Source organism: Nycticebus coucang, chromosome X, assembly GCF_027406575.1.
Source record: "Nycticebus coucang isolate mNycCou1 chromosome X, mNycCou1.pri, whole genome shotgun sequence".
Lineage (NCBI taxonomy): Eukaryota > Metazoa > Chordata > Mammalia > Primates > Lorisidae > Nycticebus > Nycticebus coucang.
The window spans coordinates 75,469,357-75,484,898 of NC_069804.1; the positions used below are offsets into that span (position 1 = coordinate 75,469,357).

At 43.7% G+C, this 15,542-nt stretch overlaps 1 protein-coding gene and 1 pseudogene across 2 annotated transcripts in view; one reads left to right on the plus strand and one right to left on the minus strand.

Moving 5' to 3' along the window:
• Positions 1 to 15,542, minus strand: part of OPHN1 (oligophrenin 1) — a 721,258-nt gene that overhangs the window by 532,268 nt on the left and 173,448 nt on the right. The gene's annotated exons all lie outside the window — the stretch shown is intronic.
• Positions 462 to 3,463, plus strand: LOC128577917 (pygopus homolog 2-like; annotated as a pseudogene).

The window sequence follows — 15,542 nt, forward strand, 5'->3', positions numbered from 1 at the left end:
TCCAGAAAAAAAAGAAAAAATACTGGGTGGAGGGTTGGAGGTAGCTGAAACCAGATCAGACAAAAATGGTGGGTGATAGAGACTTTATAGCTTGTTATATTAGAGTCTGATTTTGTGAATGTGTGAAAAATCACCATAATAATTTTTTTAAGTATGTGTGAGTTGAAATACAAGAAGAGCACTGGGCAGAGCCTGTGGCTCAAAGGAGTAGGGCACTAGCCCCATATGCAGGAGGTGGTGGGTTCAAACCCAGCCCCAGCCAAAAACTGCAAAAGAAAAAAAAAAATGAAGAACACAAAGGTTACTTCTAGCTCTAAGGTTCTTTGATGCTTTTACTCAATGAGTACACTGTGTGGCAGGCTGTGTTTTCTTAATAATTAACAAGAATGCATTCTTCATTAATCTCTAATATCCACCCACAAGAACAGCCTGTCATGGATTTTTCTATGGAAATTCCTAACATGTCAGCCACCGGGTGCTTCGCAAAATCTCCTGTTCCTTTAGCCCAAAAGCAATTGTCTTTAATATGGTACTTCCAGACTGTAGTATTGCTATGATTTTAAACTTCCTTTGGAATAATTTTTTTTTAGACAGTCTCACTCTGTGCCCTGAGTAGAGTGTTATGACATCATCATAGCTCACAGCAACCTCAAACTTCTGGGCTTGAGCAATCCTCCTGCCTCAGCTTCCCAAGTAGCTGAGACTACAGGTGTGGGCCAACACACCTAACTAGTTTTTCTGTTTTTAGTAGAGATGTGATTTCGCTCTTGTTCAGGCTGATCTTGAACTCCTGACTTCAAGCAATCTACTGGATTCAGCCTCTCATAGTGCCAGGATTACTGGCATGAGCCACCACGCCTGGCTTCCATTGTTTTCATTTTGAAGGTAAAGTTCAAGTTGTAGTTGAATACTTCATGGGGGGGGTGTGCTGAACACCCTCACATTATGGTGATGGGCACTTTGTCCTTTTTTTTTTTTTTTGAGACAGGGTCTCATTCTGTCCTTTTTTTTTTTTTTTTTGAGACAGGGTCTCATTCTGTCACCCTGAGTAGAGCACTGTGGCATGATGGCATGATAGCTCACAGAAACCTCAAACTCTTGGGCTCACGTGATGCTCTTACCTCAGCCTCCCAAGTAGCTAGGACCACTGGCACCCGCCATAACACCCAGCTAGTTTTCCCCCCCCTATATTTAGTAGAGACGGGGTCTTGTCCTTGCTCAGTCTGGTCTTGGCCTCCCAGAGTGCTGGGATTACAAGTGTAAACCACGGTGCTCAGCCAAAAATTGAGTTTTAAAGTGATGGCATTTATTCCCAACAACTTTTCCAACTTCTACAACCTTACCACCAAGTGTAAATAACAATGATAAAGTGCTAAAAGTATATATAACTGTCTTTAGAAAAGGTGATTGTGGCCAGGCACCGTGGCTCACACCTGTAATCCCAGCACTCTGAGAGGCCGAAGCAGGTGGATTGCTTAAGCTCATGAGTTCAAGACCAGCCTGAGCAAGAGCAAGACCCCATCTCTACTAAAAATAGAAAAACTAAAGCAAGAGGATCTCTTGGACCCAAGAGGTGGAGGCTGCTGTGAGCTATGAGGACACCATGGTACTCTACCAAGGAGACAGCCTGAGACTCTGTCTCAAAACAACAACAAAAAAGTGATCGTTCTCTCATTCTATTTCCATGAGGATGTAATTTCAGATTTTTTAATAGAGAAATTGGTCAAATAACACCAATTGAAAGGATCACTGGGTTGAAGCTACCAGAAAATCCTAGGCCACCTTTAGGGGACCAGAGTTTAGTTTTCTGCATTTGGCTACTTCAATTTAAATTCATTAAAATTAAGTTAAATTAAGAATGCACAGCCTGGCCCTGTAATCCCAGCTACTCAGGAGACTGAGGTAGAAGGATCACTTGAACCCAGGAAGTTTAAGTTTCAGACCAGCCTAGGAAACATAGCAAAACCCTGTCTCCAAAAAAAAATTCATTTCCTTAGTCTCACTAGAGACTAAGTGTTCTGTAGACACAGAGCACTAAGTGTAGTGGCCAATGGCTACTCCACTAGAAAGAATACACAGAACTGCACTTGCAGAGTTCTGGTTCCCATTGCTGCAGCGGCTGGCGGGCAGGGAGGGGAGTTATCGTGCAGTTCGGGACCCAGCTTGGTGCCTATGCCTCGCTGCGCTTTGGGGTCACCACAGCTGGGGCCAGTGCTGCCCCAGACTCTGCTTCTGGGTGACGGTGCAGCCCCAGGGCGCCTCCATCCCCCGCCACCACTGACCCTGGTCCCCACTCCGTGGCCACCTGGGCGCCGCCCCACCGGACAAACTGGAGGGAGTTGGTGCACATCATAGGGAGGAAGCAGGGCAAGGCCGATTTGCAAATGAAGAGCCCAGAAAAGAAGCAAAGAAAGTCAAATACTCAGGGCCCTCCTGACAGAGTTTGCACCACCTCCCACACCCATGGTGGATCACCTGGTTGCATCCAACCCTTTGAGGATGACTTCGGAGCCCCCAAGGTGGAGGGGTGCAGCCCCTCCATTCCTTGGCAGTCCTGTACCCATTGGAGGCTTCCCTGTACAGGGAGGCATGGCAGGCCAGATGCCCCCCAGGCTATGGCACTGAGAGTGGAGGAGGTCCCCAGCCACTTCCTGGATAGCCCTCCCCTTTTCCCTTCAAACCCTATGGGCCCTGCTTTCAACATGCTCCCTAGGACCCTGGTTACCTGCCCCATGGCAACATTAATTTTCCCAGCCAACCCTTCAACCAGCCTCTGGGTCAGAATTTTAGTCCTCCTGGTGGGCAGTAGGGGGATTTGGTCCCATTATCTCACCCACCATGGGACAGCCTCCCAGAGGGGATCTGTGCCCCACTTCCCTTCCCCAATGCTTTGCCTAGCCAGGCACACCTTTTGGTCCCTCTCCTCTCCAGAGATCTGCTCAGGGACTCCCTAGCCTGCTCCCCAACACAAGCCCCTTCCCTGGTCAGGACCCCAGCTTTCCTGGCCCTGGTGGCGAGGATGGGAGAAAGCCCTTGAACCCACCCGTTCCTACTGCTTTTCCCTAGGAGCCCCACTCACGCTCCCCAGCTGCTGCTGTTAATGGGAACCAGCCCAGTTTCCCACTGAGCAGCAGTGGTAGGGGTTGGGGCACTCTGGACACCAACAGCCAGGCACCCCCTAGCAAGGCAGGAGCTCAGGGCCCCAGCTCCCCCAGGCTTGGTGTACCCATGTGGTGCCTGTCAGAGTGAGGTGAATGATGACCAGGACGCCATTCTGTGTGAGGCCTCCTGCCAGAAGTGGTTGCACCAAGAGTGCATGGGGATGACTGAGAGTGCCTATGGGCTGTTGACCATGGAGGCCTCCACTGTCTGGACCTGTGACCTCTGCCTCAAGACCAAGGAGAGCCAGTCTGTCAATATCCACAAGGGCATAGGGCAGCTACTGGCTTCTAACCACAGGTGACATTGGCAGCAAGGCCCAAGGAAGTGCACATATCCCTCTCTGCTCTTCCAAGGTGATTGTTTTCCATGTCTGGCTTCTCATCCCCATGGGGCAGAAACACAATGGCTCCTGGGGGCAGAAAAAGAATTGAGATGGGCAGGCAGAAGATCCTATATGGCTCACTTTTTGGAATCTTATGCATTGAGATCTACAGGGATCTAGGAAACCAAAGCCCTGCTGAAGAGAGCCATTTTTTTGTGGCTGTTACTAGAGGCCTAGGAGTGTGGCTGCAAGAGAAAAGGGGCTGAAGGAAGATCTGGAGGGCTAGTCTGTACTCTCTATAGATGATGGGTGCCCTTTACATCTGTGCCTAACACCCCTCCTTATCCCCACAGCTCCAGCCTTAGTTTTTGGAGTCAAGTGTTAAAAGTTTCTGGCTGGAGGAATTGAGGTTTCTTCTATCCCTGCAGTAATCCTTTTATGGGCTCTGGGAGACAGCTTTAGGAAATAAATGGGGATTTCCCCCTCCAAAAAAAAAAAAAAACTGCACTTGCTAGTGCATAAAAGCTAAGAGCATAAGCTTTTTTTTGAGACAGAGTTTCACTTTGTTGCTGTGGTGTCATAGCTCACAGCAACCTCAAACTCTTTGGCTCAAGCAATCCTCTTATCTCAGCCTCCCAAGTAGCTGAGATTACGGGTGACTGACACAATGTCCAGCTATTTTTAGAGACGAGGTTTGGCTCTTGCTCAGGCTGGTGTCTGGTGTCGAACTCCTAAGCTCAAGCAATCCACCCGCCTCAGACTCCCAGAGTGCTGGGATTAAAGGCGTGAGCCACCACACCTGGCCCCTAAGAGCATGAGCTTTGAAGTCAAAAGAACTTTCTTTTTTTTTTTCTTTTTGAGACAGAGCCTCAAGTTATGGCCCTGGGTAGAGTGTGGTGGTGTCACAGCTCACAGCAACCTCGAACTCCTGGACTTAAGCGATTCTCTTGCCTCAGCCTCCAGAGTAGCTAGGACTACAGGCGCCCACCACAACACCTGGATATTTTTTGGTTGTAGTTGTCATTGTTTGGCATACCCAGGCCAGATTCAAACCCGCCAACTCTGGTGCATGGGGCTGGCACCTTAGCCACTTGAGCTACAGGCACTGAGGCATCAAAACAAATTTCTACTCCACCCTCCTCAATCACAAGCTCTACAATCTTAGGTGATTTATCTCACTCCTGTAATCCTCAATATCCTCATCTGTGAAATGAGAATGACAATAGTATCTACTTCACAGGGTAAGTATGAAGATAAGTAAGATAATACATCAGTGAACTTCAGCTACTCCAAGTGCTAGGTTTCTGCAATACAAAGAATAAATGAACATGTATACTAACCTCAAACAAACATACACTCTAACAGTGGAGAAATGCATTTAAACAAATAAATTATAACATGATATTCCAGACACAGGGATAGTGTTATTCCTCAAAAGTCATCCAACAAGGCCTTACAAAAGAGGTGACATTTGAGCAGAGCCTTAAAGGTTATGTAGGAGGCTGTCAGGTACAGAGGAAAAAACATTCCAGGCAGAGAAAAACAATGTGAGCAAATGTGTACAAAAGACTAAAGGGGCCACATAACATGTTGCAGAACTGGGAGAAGACCAAGGCAGAGAGTAGGTAGAGACATGTTTAATATAAGACAGCCTCTGAGAAAACAACAGGAAACAAAAATCTCAGAATGTACCAGCTGACAAAAAGCAATTACCATTTTGTTCATTTCCCACAAACAGCTGTACTCTCCTCACTCAGCATTAGGAATGTCCTCTAGAGAATTACAGCTTCCAGCTGCTACCTTTCCCTCAGCCACAAACAAATTCACCGAGGAAAATAATGTTGATCTAATTCTACACACTCATAATCATAATCAAGGTTTAAGCTGAGAGGGCAGAATGTTAGTGAAATAGAAAACAAACAAAAAAAACAAGAGTTAGGCCAGTCGTGGTGGCGCACACCTGTAATCCTAGCACTCCAGGAGGCCAAGGTGGGTGGATAGCTGGAGCTCATGAGTTCGAGACCAGCCTGAGCAAAATCAAGACCCTGTGTCTACTAAAAATAGAAAAACATAAAAACTGAGACAAGAGGATTGCTTGAGCCCAAGCATTTGAGGTTGCTGTCTGAGCTATGACACCATAGGCCTACAGCTTGAGAATCTGACTCAAACAAACAAAGAAAAAGAAGTAGAAAAAAAAATAATTAGCATTTAGTGGATCTACCATGTGCCTATACCTATACTTAAAAGTGATGACATTTCACACTCTAAGCAACTGCATAGTACCAATTATTCCCATTTTTGAAATTTCTAGAACTATTCCACTCACATAAGCTAAATTGCTATCCAAGATCTCATGGTAAGGAAGTGACAGCTGATTTTGAATGCCATACCCATGCTCCTAGAAAAGACCCAACTTGGGGGCAGCATCTGTGGCTCAGTGGGCAGGGTGCTGGCCCCATATACCGAGGGTGGCGGGTTCAAACCAGGCCCTAGCCAAACTGCAACAAAAAAATAACTGGGCATTGTGGCGGGCGACTATAGTCCCAACTACTCGGGAGGCTGAGGCAAGAGAATCACCTAAGCCCAGAAGTTGGAGGTTGCTGTGAGCTGTGTGACACCACGGCACTTTACCGTGGGTGATAAAATGAAACTCTGTCTCTACAAAAAAAAAAAAAAAAAAAAGACCCAGAGGAAAAGACCCAACTTGGCTGGGCATGGGGGCTCATGTCTGTAATCCTAGCACTTTGGGAGGCTTACGTGGGAAGATCACTTGGGGTCAGGCATAGGAGACCATGCTGAGTAACACAGCCCATAGAGACCAATCTCTTAAAAAAAAAAAAAAAAAAGGGCGGTGCCTGTGGCTCAGTGAGTAGGGTGCCGGCCCCATATGCTCAAACCCAGCCCCGGCCAAACTGCAACAACAACAACAACAAAAAGAACAGCCAGGTGTTGTGGTGGGCGCCTGTAGTCCCAGCTGCTTGGGAAGAGAATCGCTCTAAGCCCAAGAGTTAGAGGTTGCTGTGAGCCTTGTGACGCCACAGCACTCTACCGAGGGTGGTACAGTGAGACTCTGTCTCTACAAAAAAAAAAAAGAGGGAAGGGAAGGGGAAAAGAAAGCAAAGGGGAAAGGCGAGGAGAAGAGAAAGGAGAGGATAGGAGAGGAGAGAAGAAAGGAGAGGAAAGGGAGGAAAGGGAGAAAGGAAAGGAGAAAGGAAAGGAAAGAAAAATTAGCCAAGCATTGTGGTAGGTGCCTGCTGTTCCAGCTACTCAGAAGGCTGAGGCAGGAGAATTGCTTGAGCCCAGAAATTTGAGGTTACAGTGAGCTATGATAATGCCACTACAACAGACTGAAGGGCGGGGGAAACCTTATCCTGCTAGATTTCAGCAAAAATTTTTTTCTAAGAATACTTTCCTATGGCTGAGCAAGGTGGCTCACACCTGTAATCCTAACACTCTGGGAGGCTGAGGTAGGTATATCTAGTAAGCATTTAAAATCCAAATTACGTAACAAAAAGAAAACTCCTACAGCTCAATAAAGAAAGAACAACCCAACATAAAAATGGGAAAGAACTTGAGTAGACGTATTCCAAAAAAGATATAAAAATGGCCAATAAGCATATGAAAGGATGCATCATTAATCACCTGAAATGATTTCCATTGAAATGACAATCAAACCTACAAAGAAATACTAGGGCAGTTATATTAATACACACAAACACACTCAAGCGTTGGCAAAGATATGGAAAAGTTGGAACCATTGTTCCTTGTTAGTAGGAATGTGAAATGGTGCAGCTGTGGTAAAAAACAGTTTGACAGTTCCTCAAAAAGCTGAATATAGAATTACCACGTGAGCCAGTAATTCCACTCCTAGGTATGTACTGAAAGGAACTGAAAATAAGTATTCAAACAAAAACTTGTACATGAATAGTCATAGCAACACTATTTGTAATAGTCAATATATGGAAATAATCCAAATGCTGATGAATAAATGAATGGATAAACAACATGTGATAAATACATACAACAGAACATTTATTATTTGCGGGCAGCACCTGTGGTTCAGTGAGTAGGATGCCGGCCCCATATACTGATGGTGGTGGGTTCAAACCCGGCCCTGGCCAAACTCCAACAAAAAATAGCCAGCTACTTGGGAGGCTGAGGCAAGAGAATTGCCTAAGCCCAAGAGCTGAAGGTTGCTGTGAGCTATGATGCCACAGCACTCTACCAAGGGCAACAAAGTGAGACTCTGTCTCTATAAAATATATATATATATATATTTATTATTTGGCAATTAAAAGAAATGAAATATTAATATGTACTACAACATGGATGAATCTTGAAAACATTATGCTAAATAAAATCAGACAGAAACAAATATTATATGATTCCATTTATATGAAATCATACAGATTTCATACAGATAGCAAATAAATTAAAGATTATTAGGGTCTGAAGGTAAGAGGGAATGGGGAGTTACTATTTAATGGTTACAGAGTTTCTGTCTGAGGTGATAAAAAAATTTAGAAAACAGTGGTAATAGTTGTACAACATTATAAGTATAATTAATTCTAGTCAGTTATATATGAGTATCAGTACATACCTAGGCCAAAATCATAGATTTTGTTATATGTATTTCACCAAAATAAAATATTCAAAAAAAGAAACACAGTCTGCTTCAGAGGCCTATGCTCTTGACCACTAGGTATGCCATCCCAGTCCCCTCCAGTTCCACCTAGCTGGCATCTTCCCCATCTTAAAAATATGAATAGTATCCTTAATCAAAAGCGAAATGCAACTCAAAACCACTCTACAATATTATCTAACCCCATGGAGAATAGCCCACATCACAAAATCCCGAGTTGCAGATGCTGCAGCTAGTGTGGAGAGAGACATTTCTACACTATTGGTGGGACTGCAAACTAATACAGCTTCTTTGGAAAGAAGTATGGAGAGTCTTCAAAGAATTCAAATTATACCTCCCATTTAACCCCACAATCCCACTATTAGTAATATACCCAGAAGAAAAGAAAATCATTTTATCATAAAAACATTTACACTAGAATGTTCATTGCAGCTCAATTTACAATCACCAAGAGAATGGATTGACAATCTGTGGCATATGTATACCATGGAATACTATTCAGCCATAAAAAAGATGTTGACTTTACATCTTTTGTATTAACCTGGATGGAGTTGAAATACATTCTTTTTCTTTTTTTTTCTTTTTGAGACAAAGTCTCACTATGTTGCCCTAGAGTGCCATGGCATCACAGCTCACAGCAACCTCAAACTCTTGGGCTTAAGCGATTCTCTTCCTTCAGCCTCCCAAGTAGCTGGGACTATTGGTGCCCACTACAACACCTGGCTACTTTTTTGTTGTAGCTGTCATTGTTGTTTAGCTGGCCCAGGCCGGCCAGCCTTGGTGCATGTGGTTGGCACCGTAACCACTGTGCTACTGACGCTGAGCCAAAACACATCCTTCTTAGTAAAGTATCACGAGAATGGAAAAGCAAATATCCAATATACTCAATTGTATTATGAAGCCAGTATACAATCTAACACATGCCCACATAAGAGAAAAACTTAATTCTATTCAAGATGGGGGGGAAGGAGAATGAGGGAGGGGAGAGGGGGATTAGTGTGCTCCCACTTAAAGTGCACAAAGTAAGAATGTGGGTGTGGAACACAACTACAAGAGGGACTCTCTACCTAACAAATTCAGAAATTATGATTTGGTTGTTTGTACCTTCACAATAACCTGAATATATATATATATATATATATATATATATATATATATGAATAATAATCCCCGCCCTACCTCGCTCATTCTTGTTCCAAGAATCAAATTAAATAGGAGGGAGATGTGACAGGACTTTCTAAACTATAAATTACTGAAATCAGTTTTCATTAATATCTTTGAGATTTATAGATAAAACAGCTCACAAAGTTGGTCTTTACTACTGTATAATAAAACATACATATCTAGCTAGCAGTTCAAAGACAATTTCAATTGCAGTATCAGTTTCCAGTGACACTACTTCAGGTAGATAAATCACTACATATGATCAGACTGATAAAAATCACTGGTCAGGCTGGTTGTAACTACAACTTTTCCATTTAATAGCATACTTCCTTTCTGCATATCTTGCAGTGCTTGTCACAAAAGATTCGTTTACGTAAGATCTGAAAACAGTGATCAAAGAGGTTTTTGTTTGGGTTTTTTTTTAATTAAGTCATATATACATAGATCATGAATACATTTATGCCTTTGTGGGATTCAGTGTGTTAATTATTTGTACAAATTGGAGTGCTTACATCCTACTAATTAACATAGTTTTCACCTCATTTACTTAATCATAGTGTTAAGACATTTGTGTTCAATACTTGATAGATTTGACTTGTACCCTTTACAATATGCTCCATAGGTGTAGTCCCACTATTAATCCTCCCTCTATCGAAATACCCCCTCCCTTCCCCTCCCCCTCCCCTTCCCTCCATCATCCTGGGCTATAGTTGTGATTCATCTCTCATATGAAAGTGTGAGTGATTAAAAAAAGTGTGAGTGATTATAAATTGGTTTTATAGTAGTACTGAGTACTTTTCATTTTGTCTTTTTTTGTTGTTGTTTTTGTTTTTGTTTCGCAGCTGTCATCTCTTTCTTGGGGAAACTAAGGAGAAGTGCTGGGGAGCCTACATGGCATGGAGTGCCATGGAGAATAGTGAGGACTGACAAAGTAGCTGTGGTCTCCAGCTTTTGAAATGGCTCCCAGACCAAGACCTACCACAGACACAATCAGCTTCCAGTGAAGGTTCTTCATTCCGTCTTTTCAGTTCTGCTGAGCAATATGCTTTAGAAAGCCTCCCCAAAAGGAACCTGGCACATCACCAGGTAATTGGCACTGAAGCAGTTGTGCTCACAGTATGACACGGTGTTAGACTGGATTTGTTTGGAGAACAGAAAGCAAAAGGTTTCCAGTGAGGTTGCTCAAAAACACCTTGAAGTGAAAAACCAAGTGTAGCACCTTTAATCAAGGCTAAGGGGCCAGCACTCAGTAAGAGATAACCACAGCACCCTACTTTAGTCACAGTCAGGGTCCAGAACCCTTTGGCCTTTACCCATTCAATCCATAACATCTGGCTTCATTTTTCATTTCATGTTTCTAGCTATACACTCTTGCCTTGTATTGAACTGGCTGTAGCCTGTTTCCCTCCTAAATAGAAATTGCTATCCCTTCTTAACAACAGTTTTAGTAATCACCCCCAATAGAATACAACTGCCAGAAGCCTACCTCAGCACAGCATTGTGTACCTTTGGAATGGATAAAAAGAGACAAGGTATTACATGTTATTACATTCTATAAATCATAGCAGGCATGGTAGCATACACCTGTAGCCCCAGCTACTTGGGAAGCTGAGGCATGAGGATCACTTAAGAACAGGAATTCCAGGCTGCAATGTGCTAGGGTGGAACCTGTGAATAGTCCCTGTATTCTAGCCTGAGGAACATAGTAAGAACCCGTCTTAAAAATAAAAAAAAAAAAAGGCCAGGCATGGTAGCTTACGCCTGTGATCCTAGCACTCTAGGAGGCCTAGCAGGTGGATTGCCTAAGCTCACAGGTCTGAGACCAGCCTGAGCCAGAGCAAGACCTGGTCTCTAAAAACAGCTGAGCATTATGGCAGGCACCTGTAGTCCCAGCTACTTAAAAAGCTGAGGCAAGAGAATAGCTTGAGCCCAAGAGTTTGAGGTTGCTGTGAGCTATGATGCCACGGCACTCTACCCAGGGCAACAAAGTGAGACTGTCTCAAAAAACAAAAATCGCTAGACTTATCCCAAACTGCCTACTTCATGAATGTGTCTCTATTTGACTTAGAGAAGACCTAACAGAACACTTACTATGGGCTAGAAACTATCTTAAGCATTTTATATCTATTAATTCATGTAATTCTTAAGACAACCCTATGATGTAGGAACTATTATATATTATCTTAATTTTACAGATGAGAAAGCTGAGGCACAAAGAGATTAATGACTTGCTTCCAGGCCCCAAAGCTAGAAAATAAAAGTACTACAGTATAATTGAACTCTAGAATTATATTCAAACTGCTTTGCTATACAACCATATTCCTAATTCTACAGCTTCCGCTGACATACTCTTCGGACTCTGGGCCTTTGATTCACATCATTTATTTTGAGACACAGTCTCGCTTTGTTGCCTTTGGTAGAGTGCCCTGGCGTCACAGTTCACAGCAACCTCAAACTCTTGGGCTCAAGCAATTCTTTTGCCTCAGCCTCCTAAGTAGGTGGGACTACAGGTGCCTGCCACAATACCCAGCTATTTTTTGGGGGGGGCAGTTTTTGGCTGGGACTGGGTTTGAACACACCACCTAGGGCATATGGGGCCAGCGCCCTACTCCTTTGAGTCGCAGGCGCCACCCCAACACCAAGCTATTTTTTAGAGATGCCTCATTTTTTAGAGACAGGCTGGTCTTGAACTCATGAGCTCAAGTGATCCCCTGTCTCAGCCTCTCAGAATGCTGGGATTAAAGGCACGAGCCACTGTGCCCAGCCTGTTTCACATTTCTGTTCATTAAAGATATATAAACATACAGGATGTCCCAAAAGTGGCCTATAGAGTAGCTGAAAGAACCAGACCAGTGCCATCTTAAGAGTTAAGTTTCGCTTTCCCTGCCATTTCACTCAGTACAAGCCCAGGCAATTCCCCGAAATCATGAGACAACCGCCCACCAATCAGGGTCCCCCAACCTAACCAATCCAGAAGCACCCCCTTTGTTTCAAGCTGTGCACGCCCACCCGCTGCACCAAACCATAAGAACTCCCTGCTCCAAAGCTTGGGGCTCCTGGCTTGGATCCGTTACAACCGAGTCCCCAGGAGCCCAAGTTCGAACTTACAAGAAAAGGCCATTTTCCTTTTGTATCAGACTCGGCTCCCTGGTGGTCGTTGTTGGGGATTTCGAGATCTGGGCACAACATTTGGTGCAGTGGCCAGGAAATTCCCCAAGACCCCTTAAGGACCCCGACCCGAAGGGCCGCTACTGGTAAGTGTCTGTCTGTCTTGTCTGCTATGGTTGTTTTTGGAAATCTAGAATCTGTAAAGGTGGTCGGCAAAGTCAAAGCAGATGCCCTGGAGGCTGCCGGCCAGAGGTGGCGAGGAAACATCCAAGCCCCTTCTGGAAGGGACCTTGCCCCCCTCCCCAGGACTGAGATGTGGAACCCTCAGGGCATGGTGTGGACACAGTCCCTCTTGTAGTTTTTCTGGGTGGACAAAGCGGGTTGCGCCCACAGCATGGTCAGAGACCCTCGTCCTATTGTTTCTGCGGACCGTCGATTTGGTATGTCCTCAGTGTGTCGTGTGTCTTGTTACGTTGGTATCTTAGTGTGGCTGAACTCAGAGCTCAAAATTTGGGACTTGTGAAAAAATAAAAAGAGAGCTAAACTGATTACTTTTTGCAGGACTGAGTGGCCAACCTTCAATGTTGGCTGGCCTCCAGAGGGAACTTTTCATCTCTCCCTCCCTGGCTGAAAGCACTTCCTGAGCAGTTCGTTCTCACAGTGGCCAAGAATCTCCTAACTCCCCTAATAAGAAACCCCACAAACCTTCTGTGCCGCTTTACCCCGTTTTGCAGGATAGTGCAGACCAAGATCTACTTTGCCCTCCTTGGTATCCCCCTTTGCTGAACCCCCCCACGGGGGTTGCGCTGGTGCTCTCCTGGGGGGCCGGGCCGCCCCTCCCACAGCGCAACTGCTCCCCCACCCCCTTCGCATTAGCCCTCCCTCCCCACGAGGGCAGGGTGGGGACACAGTGAGGGCGGGGGCGGGAGCGGGAGCGGGGTGGACAGTCCCAAGTGTGCCCCTGGCCGGTCGCGCCTTTGGGCCTGGAGGACTTTTATTTCTCTCTAGGAGCCACACAAGAAAAAAAGCCAAGCGAGCACTAGGGGTGGGTGGCGACGTTGGCTACCCACCCAACCCGTCTTGAAACACAGACCAAGAAGTCTAACACATGCGCGAGTCACATGAAAGCTGGGGCGGGGGACCGCCCCCAGGCCAGCAACTGGCTGCTGCCAGGCGCAATTCCACTGGCTCCAGGACGGCTGAGAAGGCCTGGCGGGGAAGGTAGCTTGGGGGCCCCAGCCCTTCGCGGGGGCAGGCCCGCATCCCGAGTGTTATAGCCCCCCCAGCAGCAGCGCTGGCGGAATCCCAAGGCCTGGGTGAGGCTCAGAACCTTTATTACTAGCCCTTTACCACTAGTAATTTGTATAAATAGAAAAATATTTTTACAAACTGAATCTTTGTCAAAGGATAAGATTCTTGCCTTTTAAACCTTCTAATTATCAGTTTGGCTGAGTGAATAGGTGACTTTATGGTAAATTGGGATCATGTTTTGTGGAAAGTAAGTTTTTTGAGAGTAAGAGAAATTAGACAGAAAGGAGAATGGCATTGTGTAAAAAAAGAATCTTGTGTGATAAATTTTGTCCTGAAACAGAATGGTTATGTAAGAAAGTGAAAGGCAGGGCAAAAGTTAAAGAAAGTTTAGAATGTTTGTAGATGCTCTGTGCAGGTTAAATGAAGCTCATAAAAGAGAATTTGTGAAAGAATTTACATGTGATCCAGTTGACTATGTATTTCCTTTAAAATCTTTTGACTTGTAATTTTTTTAAACAAATGTTTTAGGGCTTTGATATTTGACAAACCTTCCAAAATAAAAACTCTAAATCTGGGGCTTGGCGCCTGTAGGGCAGTGGTTGCAACACTGGCCACATGCACTGAGACTGGTGGGTTCAAACTTGGCCCAGGCCAACAACAAAAAAACACAACTTTAAATTTAGTCTTCTTGAAATATTAAGACCACTGAAAGTCATTGGAAAACAAATTAAACTTATTTAATTTATTAAAAATATATAGGAAACATTGTCAAATATGAAATGGTGATTCATTTTATGTAGGTTATAGTTATATATATGTCCCAATATTATAAAGCATTAGTCTGTCCTAACGTATAAGACATTGGTCTGTCCTAACATATATTGTCGGTAATAATTTTAATTCACCTAAAAAAAAAGTATTTTTATGTAAATGGCTGAGTACAAAGTTTATCCTAAGAAGAAAAAGAAATATTAAGAGAGGCTGACGAATTCTCTCAAATTCAAATTACTGATGTCTTTGGAATTGTAAATTGAATACCTTCGGACTAAAAGCAGATTTTTAGAACTTTCGTTAGAAAGATAACATGTCTATGAGTATTGCTAACTTAACTTCAAAAAGAACAGAAATCAGTTCCGTGGAACTGAGCTAGTATGTAATGGCTTTTTGTTCGAAATATTGTTGATTCTTTCTGTGTTCTGTTTTCCAGAAGTCAAGAAATAATTTTCTGTCTTTTGAGCTATTTGTAGCTTTTCAAGCAATGTGTGTACTTATGAGCAGAGTTTAAAATATGTATTTTTTTCTCTCTCCTTGATTTCTCTGGAATGTCAAAGCCATTTGTAAGTAATTTTTTTCTTTTTTTTTATTAAATCATAGCTGTGTACATTGATATGAAATGTGTCAAATAGTCTATGAATCGAGTGTAAGTATTCTTAATTTCTGACAATACAGTTATTTGCATAAGTTCAATAAGAATCTGTTTTGTTTTATAGGACATGATGATGGCACTGGTTATTTTACCAAGGCTTTGGCTGGAACAGCATTTCCAGAGGTGTCCAGACTACGTTAAGAAATTAAGGTTGACTTTATAAGGGCAATAAAAAAAGCCCTTTGGAAAACTGGCCAGATATCCATCAGTAACATTTCCTGATCTGTGGTAAGTAACAAAGGTCACTTGCTGATGGGTCCGGGAATCAAAATGTGCTTGGGGACCTCAAGAGAAGAAGGATTTACCCAATGTATACAGGTATCTAATAGCACAGATGAAACCTGGGCTCTGAAAGGTTTTTAAAAAGTCCAGCCTGAGATTCCTTATAAAAGGTTCCAGCAAAGCCAATTTTAAAGGAAAGAAGAGCCTAAATGGCTAATAATTAATTATTCTTACTGCATTTTATG